This window comes from Chiloscyllium punctatum, chromosome 10 (assembly GCF_047496795.1).
Source record: "Chiloscyllium punctatum isolate Juve2018m chromosome 10, sChiPun1.3, whole genome shotgun sequence".
In the NCBI taxonomy this organism is placed as follows: domain Eukaryota; kingdom Metazoa; phylum Chordata; class Chondrichthyes; order Orectolobiformes; family Hemiscylliidae; genus Chiloscyllium; species Chiloscyllium punctatum.
This window is the reverse complement of record NC_092748.1, coordinates 68753676-68766277: the sequence shown is the minus strand read 5'-3', so window position 1 is coordinate 68766277 and position 12602 is coordinate 68753676. Positions and strand designations below refer to the sequence as shown.

The following is a 12602-nucleotide window of genomic DNA, read 5'->3' as shown; positions in this document are numbered from 1 at the left end:
AAGTTTCAGAGAACACCTCTGGGACACCCGGACCAACCAACCCAACCACCCCGTGGCTCAACACTTCAACTCCCCCTTCCACTCCACCAAGGACATGCAGGTCCTTGGACTCCTCCATCGCCAGACCATAGCAACACGACGGCTGGAGGAAGAACACCTCCTCTTCTGCCTAGGAACCCTCCAACCATAAGGGATGAACTCAGATTTCTCCAGTTTCGTCATTTCCCCTCCCCCCCCCCCCCCCCCCCCCCCCCCCTTCCACCTTGTCTCAGTCCCAACCCTCGAACTCAGCACCTCCATCCTAACCTGCAATCTTCTTCCTGTCCTCTCCGCCCCCCCCCCCCCCCTCACTCTGGCCTATCACCCTCACCTTAACCTCCTTCCACCAATCGCATTTCCAATGCCCCTCCCCCAAGTCCCTCCTCCCTACCTTTTATCTTAGCCTGCTTGGCACACTTTCCTTATTCCTGAAGAAGGGCTCATGCCCGAAACATCGATTCTCCTGCTTCTTGGATGTTGCCTGACCTGCTGCGCTTTTCCAGCAACATTTTCAGCATTTTAATTCCATGCCTGTTTCAAGACATTTGAGTTTTCTTCTCTCCTGACTCAGTTGTATGTCCTAAGCACATTTCCTCCCCTTTCCAAACACCAGCAGCAATAGCAGCAGCAGGGCCAGTACAGGCTTATGAGTTGGTTTTCATCGAGCCTCTCAGCAGCTTAGAATACCTCTTGAGGCTGGCATCTGAATAGGCAGCACAGTGGCTCAATGGTTAACACTAGCTTCACAGCACCAGGGACTCTTGTTCAATTCCATTGTTGAGTGGCTATGCAAACTCTGCACAGGTATTCTCCCTTTGTCTACATGAGTTTTCTCTGGATGCTGCAGTTTTCTCCCACAGGCCAAAAATGTCAGGTTGGGTGATTATTCAGAGAGTCAGTGTAGGCTGACTAGCCTGCTTCCATATTGTAGGAATTCTTTGATTCTATCAATTTAGCCCTTTTAAATTCCGTGGGATGCTTGACTCTTGCTATCACATCATTTGTGCATATTGAAAGTGAAGATATAACATATTCTAATTATGTAATATGTCTATACCAAATCCAGCAAGATCATCCTTTCTGGTGTGGAAATGTAGGCTGCGTCCCTTGATCCAAAATATGGAGTTCAACTCTTTTATCCATTGTTTTCTTCCATCTGTAGAAGCTATACAGGGTTCATGAGCCATAACTGCAGGAAGTAACATTGAATTCAAACACACAATCTTCACATGCTTTTCAGTCATTAATATTAGTGTGGCAAATTGATGGCTGATAGTGGCTTCGCACCCTCCCAGATGTATGGCATAGATGAGGAGGCTAAGGTTCCATGTCTCTTTGAGAAAGTATAGAGAGAAGGCATGAGAGTGAGGGAATACGAAGAGAGGGGGAAGGGTGGTAGATGTTGAGGTGGTGAAGTGGTTCACTTGATAGTTGGGGTAGGGGCAGGGTGCAGGGTTTTATCAGTAGTATGGTTGCTCAGGAAGAGAAGTAGTTTTCTTTCTTCTAAAGTTTCCAAGTAAGCAGGTTGAAACCTTCTGAAGTCACTGCCTCCTCACTCCAATTTTGGAGACTTTTAAGAAGTGTTTCAGATTCTGGGTAATTGCTCATTAGCAGTTTAAATATCTGATGCAATTCCATTATCCATGCACTTAGAATTTTGAGGGAATCTAACTATATCTCATGGTCATTCAGACCATCTGAGACTGGGAGATCTGAGCATAATTTTCAAGGAGGTACCTAACAGCTATTGCTTCCATATCGGTACTCCAACTAAGTACCACAGGAGGTCCAATTAGAGGAACCTATGTTCTAGAGCATTGGCAGCCCCAGCAGAAGAGGTGGCCTCTACTGAAGCAGATAATGGACCTCAAAATGTTGCCTTCTAAAAATTTAAGAATAAGCAATAGCTGCAGTACAGTTTGTTCATGGCCACTGGTGTGGTGACACATTCCTGGAACTCAATAATTGAGGAATTGAGAGAAACCATCAATAACCTCTCCTGCTTTTAGAAATTACTTCCAGGTACCTGCAAGACTTAGGTCCTGGCAAGAGATTGATTCAACATTGGGAAGATTCCTATCAGGAACTTAATTCTGACTGATCACATATGCAGTCTTGTTGACTACTTGCTGCTACTGCGTCAGTTCCACCTAGAGTAATACAGCTCAGGTGTGGGGAACATATTCTTTTTGAGTATTTTTTCTAATGTCACCTGTTATGATAGCTCATAGTATTATTTGACTCCTTGGATTCATGTATGGATGAATCTGTATAGCAGAATTTTAGTTTTTCACTTCAATGGAGATTGGATTTTGTTTCAAAAGATGGTCAAAGATATTTTGAACACAATTCAAAACAGCATTTCCCAGAAGTCACGTGATTTTAGATAAATGACCACCAAGTCACCTGGAGCAATAATCATTCCATTGTTGCTGTTTTGAGTTTTAGGACCACCACACCCAGAGTGCGAAGGTTCCCATGTGAGCAAAGGGGCGAGATTTGGAAGAGCAGAGGTGTTATTAGTAGACTCCAAAGAGAGAGGTCTGGAAAAGCCCTGAGTTGCTTACATGACAGTGTCAAAGAACAGTGAACTTCACAGAGAGGTCACAGAAACAAATAAGTGGATATTTTAAGTGTGGCCTACAAAAAGTCTGCAGTCATGAATAGAGTGGGTCTTTCTTGATTGTATGTTTTTTGAGATATGTCTCTTGTTTAAACTGAAAATATAAGCCATAACTATTAATTTAACTGGGAGGCGTGTTTTGTAGAGGAATAAGACTCTGTTATTTTCTGGGTCTGTAGATTGTGCAGGATCAAAAATGGCCTTTAGTAGAGTGATATGCTCTTCTTGTCGGATTTGGGAGTTTAAGGAGAGTTTAGGGATTACTGCGGATTGTATCTTCAATAAATGCCATTGGTTGTGAATCCTATCAGATCGAATGGATCAGTTGGAGAGACAGTTAGAGACAATGAGGAACTTACAAGAGCAAGGTGATGTGAGAGATGGCAGTTATAGGAAGGGGGGAAAAGTCGCAGATGCAGTCACATAGATGGATTAACTCCAGGAAAGGTAAGAGAGGGAGGCAGTTATTGCAGGAGTCTTCTATGGCTATCCCCATTTCAAACAAGTATATTGTTTTGGAAAATGTAGGGGCTGACGAATTCTCAGGGGAACGTAGCATGAACAGCCAAGTTTCTAGTATTGAGACTGGCTCTAATGCAATGAGGGGTATGTTGGGTTCCAAGAGATCAATTGTGTTAGGGGACTCTAGTCCAAGGTACAGACAGATGTTTCTGTGGCCAGCAGCGGAAAATCAGAATGGTGTGTTGCTTTCCTGGTGCCAGGATCAAGGATGTCTCAGAGAGAGTGCAGAACATTCTCAAAGGGGAGAGGGGCCAGCAAGAGGTCATTGTACACATTGGAACCAATGACATAGGAAGGGAAAAGGTTGGGATTCTGAAGGGAGATTACAGAGAGTTGGACAGGAATTTAAAAAGGAGGTCCTTGAAAGTAGTAATATCTGGATTACTCCCGGTGCTATGAGCAAGTGAGGGCAGGAATAGGAGGATAGAGCAGATGAATGCATGGCTGAGGAGCTGGTGTATGAGAAAAGGATTCACATTTATGGATCATTGGAATCTCTTTTGGGTAGAAGTGACCTGTACAAGAAGGATGGATTGCATCTAATTTGAAAGGCGACTAATATTCTGGCAGGGAGATTTGCTAGAGCTGCTCAGAGGCTTTAAACAAGTAAGGTAGGGGGTGGGACCCAGGGAGATAGTGAAGAAAGAAATCAATCTGTAACTGGTACAGCTGAGAACAGAAGCGAGTCAAACAGTCAGGGCAGGCAGGGACAAAGCAGAGAACAAAGTCGGCCTGATAAATTAAACTGCATTTATTTCAATGCAAGAGGCCTAACAGGGAAGGCTGATGAACTCAGGGCATGATTAGGAACATGGGACTGGGATATCATAGCAATTACAGAAACATAGCTCAGGGATGGACAGGACTATCATCATAATGTTCCAGGATACAACTGCGACAGAAAAGATAGAAAGGGAGGCAAGAGAGGTAAGGAAGTGGCATTTTTGATAAAGGATAGCATTGCAGCTGTGCTGAGGGAGGATATTCCCGGAAATACATCCAGGGAAGTTATTTGGTTGGAACTGAGAAATAAGAAAGGGATGATCACCTTATGGAGATTGTATTATAGACCCCCTAATAGTCAGAGGGAAATTGAGAAACAAATTTGTAAAGAGATCTCAGCTATCTGTAAGAATAATAGGGTGGTTATGGTAGGGGATTTTAACTTTCCAAACATAGACTGGGACTGTCATAGTGTTAAGGGTTTCGATGGAGAGGAATTTGTTAAGTGTGTATAAGACAATTTTCTGATTCAGTATGTGGATGTACTATGAGAGAAGTTGCAAAACTTGACCTACTCTTGGGAAATAAGGCAGGGCAAGTAACTGAGGTGTCAGTGGGGGACCACTTTGGGGCCAGCGACTATAATTCCATTAGATTTAAAACCAAGATGGAAAAGGATAGACTAGATCTAAAAGTTGAAGTTCTAGATTGGAGAAAGGTCAATTTTGACGGTATTAGGCAAGAACTTTCAAAAACTGATTGGGGGCAGATGTTCGCAGGTAAATGGATGGCTGGAAAATGGGAAACCTTCAGAAATGAGATAATGAGAGTCCAGAGAAACTATATTCCTGTCAGGGTGAAAGGAAAGGCGGGTAAGTATAGGGAATGCTGGATGACTAAAGAAATTGAAGGTTTGTTGAAGAAAAAGAAGGAAGCATACATCAGACATAGACAGGATATAGAGTCATAGAGATGTACAGCATGGAAACAGACCCTTCGGTCCAACCCGTCCATGCCGACCAGATATCCCAACCCAATCTAGTCCCACCTGCCAGCACCTGGTCCATTTCCCTCCAAGCCCTTCCTATTCATATACCCATCCAAATGCCTCTTAAATGTTGCAATTGTACCAGCCTCCACCACATCCTCTGGCAGCTCATTCCATACTCGTACTACCCTTTGTGTGAAAATGTTGCCCCTTAGCTCTCCCCTCTCGCCCTCTAGTTCTGAACTCCCCGACCCCAGGGAAAAGACTTTGTCTATGTATCCTATCTATGCCCCTCAAAATTTTGTAAACCTCCTATAAGGTCACCCCTCAGCCTCCGACACTCCAGGGAAAACAGCCCCAGCCTGTTCAGCCTCTACCTATAGCTCAGATCCTCCAACCCTGGCAACATCCTTGTAAATCTTTTTTGAATCCTTTCAAGTTTCACAACATCTTTCCGATAGGAAGAAGACCAGAATTGCACACAATATTCCAACAGTGGCCTAACTAATAGACAATAGACAATAGATGCAGGAGTAGGCCATTCAGCCCTTCGAGCCTGCACCGCCATTCAATATGATCATGGCTGATCTTTCCCAATCAGTATCCTGTTCCAGCCTTATCTCCATAACCCTTGACTCCACTATCTTTAAGAGCTCTATCCAATTCTTTCTTAAATGAATCCAGAGACTGGGCCTCCACTGTCCTCTGGGGCAGAGCATTCCACACAGCCACCACTCTCTGGGTGAAGTAGTTTCTCCTCATCTCTGTCCTAAATGGTCTACCCCGTATTTTTAAGTTGTGTCCTCTGGTTCGGCACTCCCCCATCAGCGGAAATATGTTTCCTCCTGCCAGAGTATCCAATCCTTTCATAATCCAATACGTTTCAATCAGATCCCCTCTCAGTCTTCTAAACTCAAGGGTATACAAGCCCAGTCGCTTCAGTCTTTCCGTGTAAGGCAATCCTGCCATTCCAGGAATTGACCTCGTGAACCTACGCTGCACGCCCTCAATAGCCAGAATGTCTTTCCTCAAATTTGGAGACCAGAACTGTACACAGTACTCCAGGTGTGGTCTCACCAGGGCCCTGTACAGCTGCTGAAGCACCTCTTTGCTTCTATACTCAATTCCTCTTGTTATGAAGGCCAGCATGCTATTAGCCTTCTTCACGACCTGCTGTACCTGCATGCTTGCCTTCATTGACTGGTGGACAAGAACACCCAGATCTCTCTGAACAGCCCCTTTACCTAATTTGATACCATTGAGGTAGTAATCTGCCTTCCTGTTCTTGCCACCAAAGTGGATAACCAGACATTTATCCACATTAAACTGCATCTGCCATGCATCTGCCCACTCACCCAACTTGTCCAGGTCACCCTGTAATCTCCTAACATCCTCATCACATTTCACCCTACCACCCAGCTTTGTATCATCAGCAAATTTGCTAATGTTATTGCTGATACCATCTTCTATATCATTTACATATATTGTAAAAAGCTGCGGTCCCAGCACGGATCCCTGCGGTACCCCACTGGTCACTGCCTGCCATTCCGAAATGGAGCCGTTAATCACTACCCTTTGTTTCCTATTAGCCAACCAATTCTCTATACAAATTAGTACTTTGCCCCCAATACCGTGCGCCCTAATTTTACTCACTAACCTCTTGTGTGGACTTTATCAAAAGCTTTCTGAAAGTCCAGGTACACTACATCCACTGGATCTCCCTCGTCCATCTTCCGAGTTACATCCTCAAAAAATTCCAGAAGATTAGTCAAGCATGATTTCCCCTTCATAAATCCATGCTGACTCTGTCCTATCCTGTTACTATTATCCAGATGTGCCGTAATTTCATCCTTTATAATAGACTCCAGCATCTTTCCCACCACTGAGGTCAGACTAACTGGTCTATAATTTCCTGCTTTCTCCCGCCCACCCTTCTTAAAAAGTGGCACAACATTAGCCGCCCTCCAATCCTCAGGAACCGACCCCGATTCTATTGAACTCTGGAAAATAATCACCAGCGCATCCACGATTTCCCGAGCCACCTCCTTCAGTACCCTGGGATGCAGGCCATCAGGTCCCGGAGACTTATCAACCTTCAGACCTAACAGTCTCTCCAACACCAAATCCTGGCAAATATAAATTCCCTTAAATTCAGGTCCTTCAGCCACTGTTACCTCAGGGAGATTGCTTGTGTCTTCCCCAGTGAACACAGATCTGAAGTACCCATTTAATTCCTCTGCCATTTCTTTGTTCCCAGTAATATATTCCCCTGTTTCTGTCTTCAAGGGCCCAATTTTTGTCCTAACCATTTTTTTGCCTTGGACATACCTAAAAAAGCTTTTACTATCCTCCTTTATATTCTTGGCCAGTTTACCTTCGTACCTCATTTTTTCTCTGCGTGTTTCCTTCTTACTAATCCTCTGTTGTTCTTTAAAAGCTTCCCAGTCCTCAGTTTTCCCACTTACCTTCGCTAAGTTATACTTTTTCTCTTTTAACTTTATATGTTTCTTTACTTCCCTCGTCAGCCACGGCCGCCCATGTCTCCTCCTGGGATCTTTCTTCCTTTTAGGAATGAACTGATCCTGCAACTTCTGCATTATACACAGAAATATCCGCCATTGTTCCTCCACGGTCTTACCTGTTAAGGTATTGCACCATTGAACTTTGGCCAGTTGCTCCCTCATAGCTCCATATTTCCCTTTATTCAACTGAAATATTGTCACTTCCGATTGTACCCACTCCCTCTCAAATTGCAGATTGAAGCTTATTGTATTATGGTCACTACTTCCCAATGGCTCCTTCACTTCGAGGTCACTGACCAATTCTGGTTCGTTACACAATACCAGATCCAGAATCGCCTTATCCCTGGTCGGCTCCAGCACCAGCTGCTCTAAAAATCCATCTCTGAGGCACTCCACAAAGACTCTTTCTTGAGGCCCGATACCATCCTGATTCTCCCAGTCTACCTGCATGTTAAAATCCCCCATAACAACTGTAGTAACATCTTTGCGACAAGCCAATTTCAGCTCCTGATTCAACTTACATCCGACATCCAGACTACTGTTTGGGGGCCTGTAGATGACTCCCATGAGGGTCTTTTTACCCTTAGTGTTTCGAAGCTCTATCCACACTGACTCTACATCCCCTGACTCTAGGTCCCCCCGCGCAAGGGACTGAATATCCTCCCTTACCAACAAGGCCACCCCACCCCCTCTGCCCGTCAGTCTGTCCTTACGATAGCACGTGTAGCCTTGAATATTCATTTCCCAGGCCCTGTCCCCATGAAGCCATGTCTCAGTTATCCCCACAATATCGTATCTGCCAATTTCCAAAAGAGCCTCAAGCTCATCCACCTTGTGTCTAATGCTCCGTGCATTTATATATAGAATTTTTAATTTGTTCCTGCTCTCACCCTTCCCCTCAAGCCTTATTTCACTCAACTTTACAGCATGATGCCTTTTCCAGTTTTCTGCCTCCTTGATACAGTTGTCTTTCTTGACTTCTCTTGTTCTAACTACCCCTTCAATTTCCTTTTTAAACATCCAGCTTGTCCCCTCCCCCCCACTACTTAGTTTAAATGTAGTTTAAATGTCCTGTGAAGCTGCAACATGACCCCCCCCAACTCCTTTACTCAATACTTTGACCAATAAGTGAATCCTTAGAAGAGTATAAATGCAATAAGAGTATACTTAAGAGGGAAGTCAGGAGGGCAAAAAGGGGACATGAGATAGCTTTGGCAAATAGAATTAAGGAGAATCCAAACGGTTTTTACGAATACATTAAGGACAAAGGGGTAACTAGGGAGAGAATAGGGCCCCTCAAAGATCAGCAAGGCCGCAGGAGATAGAGGAGATACTCAACAAATAATTTGTGGAAAAGGACATGGAAGATATAGAATGTAGGGAAATAGATGGTGACATCTTGAAAAATGTCCATATTGTAGAGGAGAAAGTGCACAGTCTTGAAATGCACAGAAGTGGATAAATCCCCAGGACCTGATCAGCTGTTCCCTGAAACTGTGTGGGAAGCTAGGGGAAGTGATTGCTGGGCCTCTTGCTGAGATATTTGTATCATTGATAGTCACAGGTGAGGTGCCGGAAGATTGGAGATTGGCAAACATGGTGCCACTTTTTAAGAAGGGTGGTAAGGACAAGCCAGGGATCTATAGACCAGTGAGCCTGATCTCAGTGGTGGGCAAGTTGTTGAAGGGAATCCTGAGGGACAGGATGAATATGTATTTGGAAAGGCAACAACTGATTCGGGATAGTCAGCATGGCTTTGTGCATGGGAAATCATGTCTCACAAACTTGATTGAGTTTTTTGAAGAAGTAACAAAGAGGATTGATGAGGGCAAAGCAGTAGATGTTATCTATATGGACTTTAGTAAGGCGTATGACAATCTTTCCCATGGGAGACTGGTTAGCAAGGTTAGATCGCACGGAATTCAGGGAGAACCAACTATTTGAATACAGAACTGGCTGAAAGATTGAAGACAGTGGATAGTGATGGAGGGTTGTTTTTCAGACTGGGGTCCTGTGACCAGTGGAGTGCCACAAGGATCGGTGCTGGGTCCAATACTTTTCATGATTTATATAAATGATTTGGATGTGAGCATAAGAGGTATAGTTTGTAAGTTTGGAGGTGTAGTGGACAGCGAAGAAGGTTACCTCCGATTATAACGGGATCTTGATCAGATGGACTGAGAAGTGGCAGATGGTGTTTAATTCAGATAAATGTACGGTGCTGCATTTTGGGAATGCAAATCTTAGCAGCGTTAGAAACAAAATTCAATAAAATTTAGATGAGACCACCAAAACTGGAAACAAGACAATTTATTACGGACTTGCAAGTACTGACTGCAACTGCACAAAGCAATTGAGCAAATTAGAACTTAGGTTAGTGTACAGTTATACCCTTTGAGCTGAGTGAGGTCATCTCTCCAGACTCCTTATTACCCAATCTCTCTTACTGTGCCAGACCACTGCCCAGCTGTGCTCCACCCTTATTACTTCCCCCTTCCCCAGGTTGGCAACCTTCCTTTCTGTAAGTGCTGAAACATACATTTATTTTGTCGACAGTACATCTAGGTCTGGTTTAATATTTTGTATCAATTCTGCTGGTACATTTCATTCGCAGACATTTCATTAACTTGTATCATTTTGTATCGCTCAAGCATTTCAGTTATCTCAGCTTTTTGCTGAAAGCATAATTTTACAAAAAGAAGTTTTTGTTATAATAATTACACACCAAAGTTAGTATTTAATTAACCACAATTATACACTGAAAAGTCCCTAAATACCTGCAGGGTTAATAGTTCTCTTGCTGTACCCCGTTTCTGTATGCTTTTTCTATATCTGCAAAAACAACACTTTACCCCATTTCTAACAGCAAGACTTATTCACTGAATGATAAGGTCCTGGGAAGTGTTGCTGAACAAAGAGATCTCGGAGTGCAGGTTCACAGCTTCTTGAAATTGGAGTCGCAGATAGATAGGATAGTGAGGAAGACGTTTGGTATGCTTTCCTTTATTGGTCAGTGTATTGAGTACAGGAGTTGGGAGGTCATTATGTGGTTTACAGGACATTGATTGGACCACTGATGGAATATTGCATGCAGTTCAGGTCGCCTTGCTATCAGAAAGATGTTGTAAACTTGAAAGAGTTCAGAAAGGATTTGCAAGGATGTTGGTAGGGTTGGAGGATTTGAGCAATAGGGAGAGGCTAAACAGGCTGGGGCTGTTTTTGCTGGAGCATCAGAGACTGAGGGTTGACCTTAGAGGTTTATATAATCATGAGGGGTATGGATGGAATAATAGACAAAGTCTTTTCCCTGGGGTCGGGGAGTCCAGAACTAGATGGCATAGTTTTAGGATGAGAGGGGAAAGATATGAAAGTGACCTAAGGGGCAACTATTTCATGCAGAGGGTGGTACATGTATGGAATGAGCTCCCAGAGGATGTGGTGGAGGCTGGTACAATTGCAACATTTAAAAGGCACTTGGATGGGTATATGAATAGAGGAAGGGTTTGGAGGGATGTGGGCCGAGTGCTATCAGGTGGGACTAGATTGGGTTGGGAGATCTGGTCGGGTTGGACCAAAGGGTCTGTTTCCATGTTGTACATCTCTATGACTCTATGACTCCATGACTCTAAGAAGACGACCTGAAGAAAGCTCCAGAAGCAGATGGCTCTGGGATATCAGACAAGAAGATTATCCCACAAGACTGCTGAAGACATCAATTTAGGGAACCAAATTAAGAATTATTGAGCTAAGTTAGCAAATTGTCTTAAAAGATCGCTGGGAGAATTGTAGAAATTAATTGAAAAAAAAATCTAATGAATATGTAGCAATTTGCTATACGGAAACCAATTTAGATGTGCCAGCTGAGCAAGAAGCTTTAGCATGGTGGTGACTGTCAGCTGAAGTTCAAGTACTGCCTGTAAGGGTATTCCTGGAATGAATGGGATTAATCATTTCCTTCTGATATTATAGTGAGATTGTTCTACTTTTGTATCATAAACATTTATATTTTTGTTTAAGTTACATTGTGTACACACTTCCAGTGATTGACCTACTTGTAAATAAAAATAAAACTTCTGTCTTTAAGGTAAGTTTCACTCTCGGATCTGACTTGTCTAGTCAGCTGGAATCGTAACATAACCTCTACCATGACTTCACAAGGTTAAAATTCTAATCAGTGTCAATTTTGGCTCAGTAACTGTACTCTTGCTTGAAACAGATGTTTGTGATTTTGAGCCCCATTCCCAAACATTGAGCTCATAATCTCACTGCAGATCAATACAATACTGAGGAGTGTCTGCACTGTTGAAGAAACTGGCTTTCAGATAAGATATTCATCTTTCTTCAGTAAACAAATGTAAAAAACAATCCTCAGGATGTTGTCTCAAGAAGAGCATGGAAGTTTGCCTGATGTCTTCGCCAAAATCTATACCTTAGACAATATTATTAAAACTGACTATGCTCACAATTTCATTTGATGTCTGTGATATATGTGTGCAAATTGATTGCTGCATTATTTTGTTGCATAACAGCAATATCAATCACGTACACTGAGATGTCCTGATATTAACATAGGAGCTTCATTCAATGAAATTCATTGTTTTGAAACTATATTTCATATGACCACTTGCATATTAAACAAAATACTGTTTATTTGGCAAAACTATGTCACAGGGTTTAATCAAATCCCTGTAAATGTCCTGAGTTTGTAGGAACACTCTGAGAAGTTGGTTATCAGCTTTGTATGTTAATTTCCCTACGATCTTTGAAGGTCTCAGACCATGCTAATAGAATATGTAAGAACTCTTTGACCTTGGGTCTGCTAGTTCCAAGTGGGCCTGATTCCCAAAGAATGTCTGCCAGAGATGGGCTTGCACTAGCATGCATGTAGAACCACTTCCTCAGTCTCCCAAATCAGAATAACTGAGTGCACATGTGCTGAATGGGCAGTTTCAAGCCTTGAAAGAGGTGACAGTGACAAATGAAACGAGGCTCCTTTTAAACTGTTGGACTACACTTCAAATTCTTAATGACAAAATTGATGTGAAACAGCATTATGCAAACTGCAATTGATTTGTAAAATCTTTTTTAAAAAACGCCTCTCTACACCTGGTAAATAGCTTCTGGAAACCTGATTCTTTTGAGTGAACGCTCACCTCAAATATTCAAGTTGGTATCATGTGAATCA

The 12602-nt window shown here is 43.0% G+C and overlaps 1 protein-coding gene across 3 annotated transcripts in view; it reads left to right on the top strand.

The window, feature by feature from the left end:
• The window catches only part of pla2r1 (phospholipase A2 receptor 1), a 154843-nt gene that overhangs the window by 50792 nt on the left and 91449 nt on the right, over positions 1 to 12602 (top strand). The gene's annotated exons all lie outside the window — the stretch shown is intronic.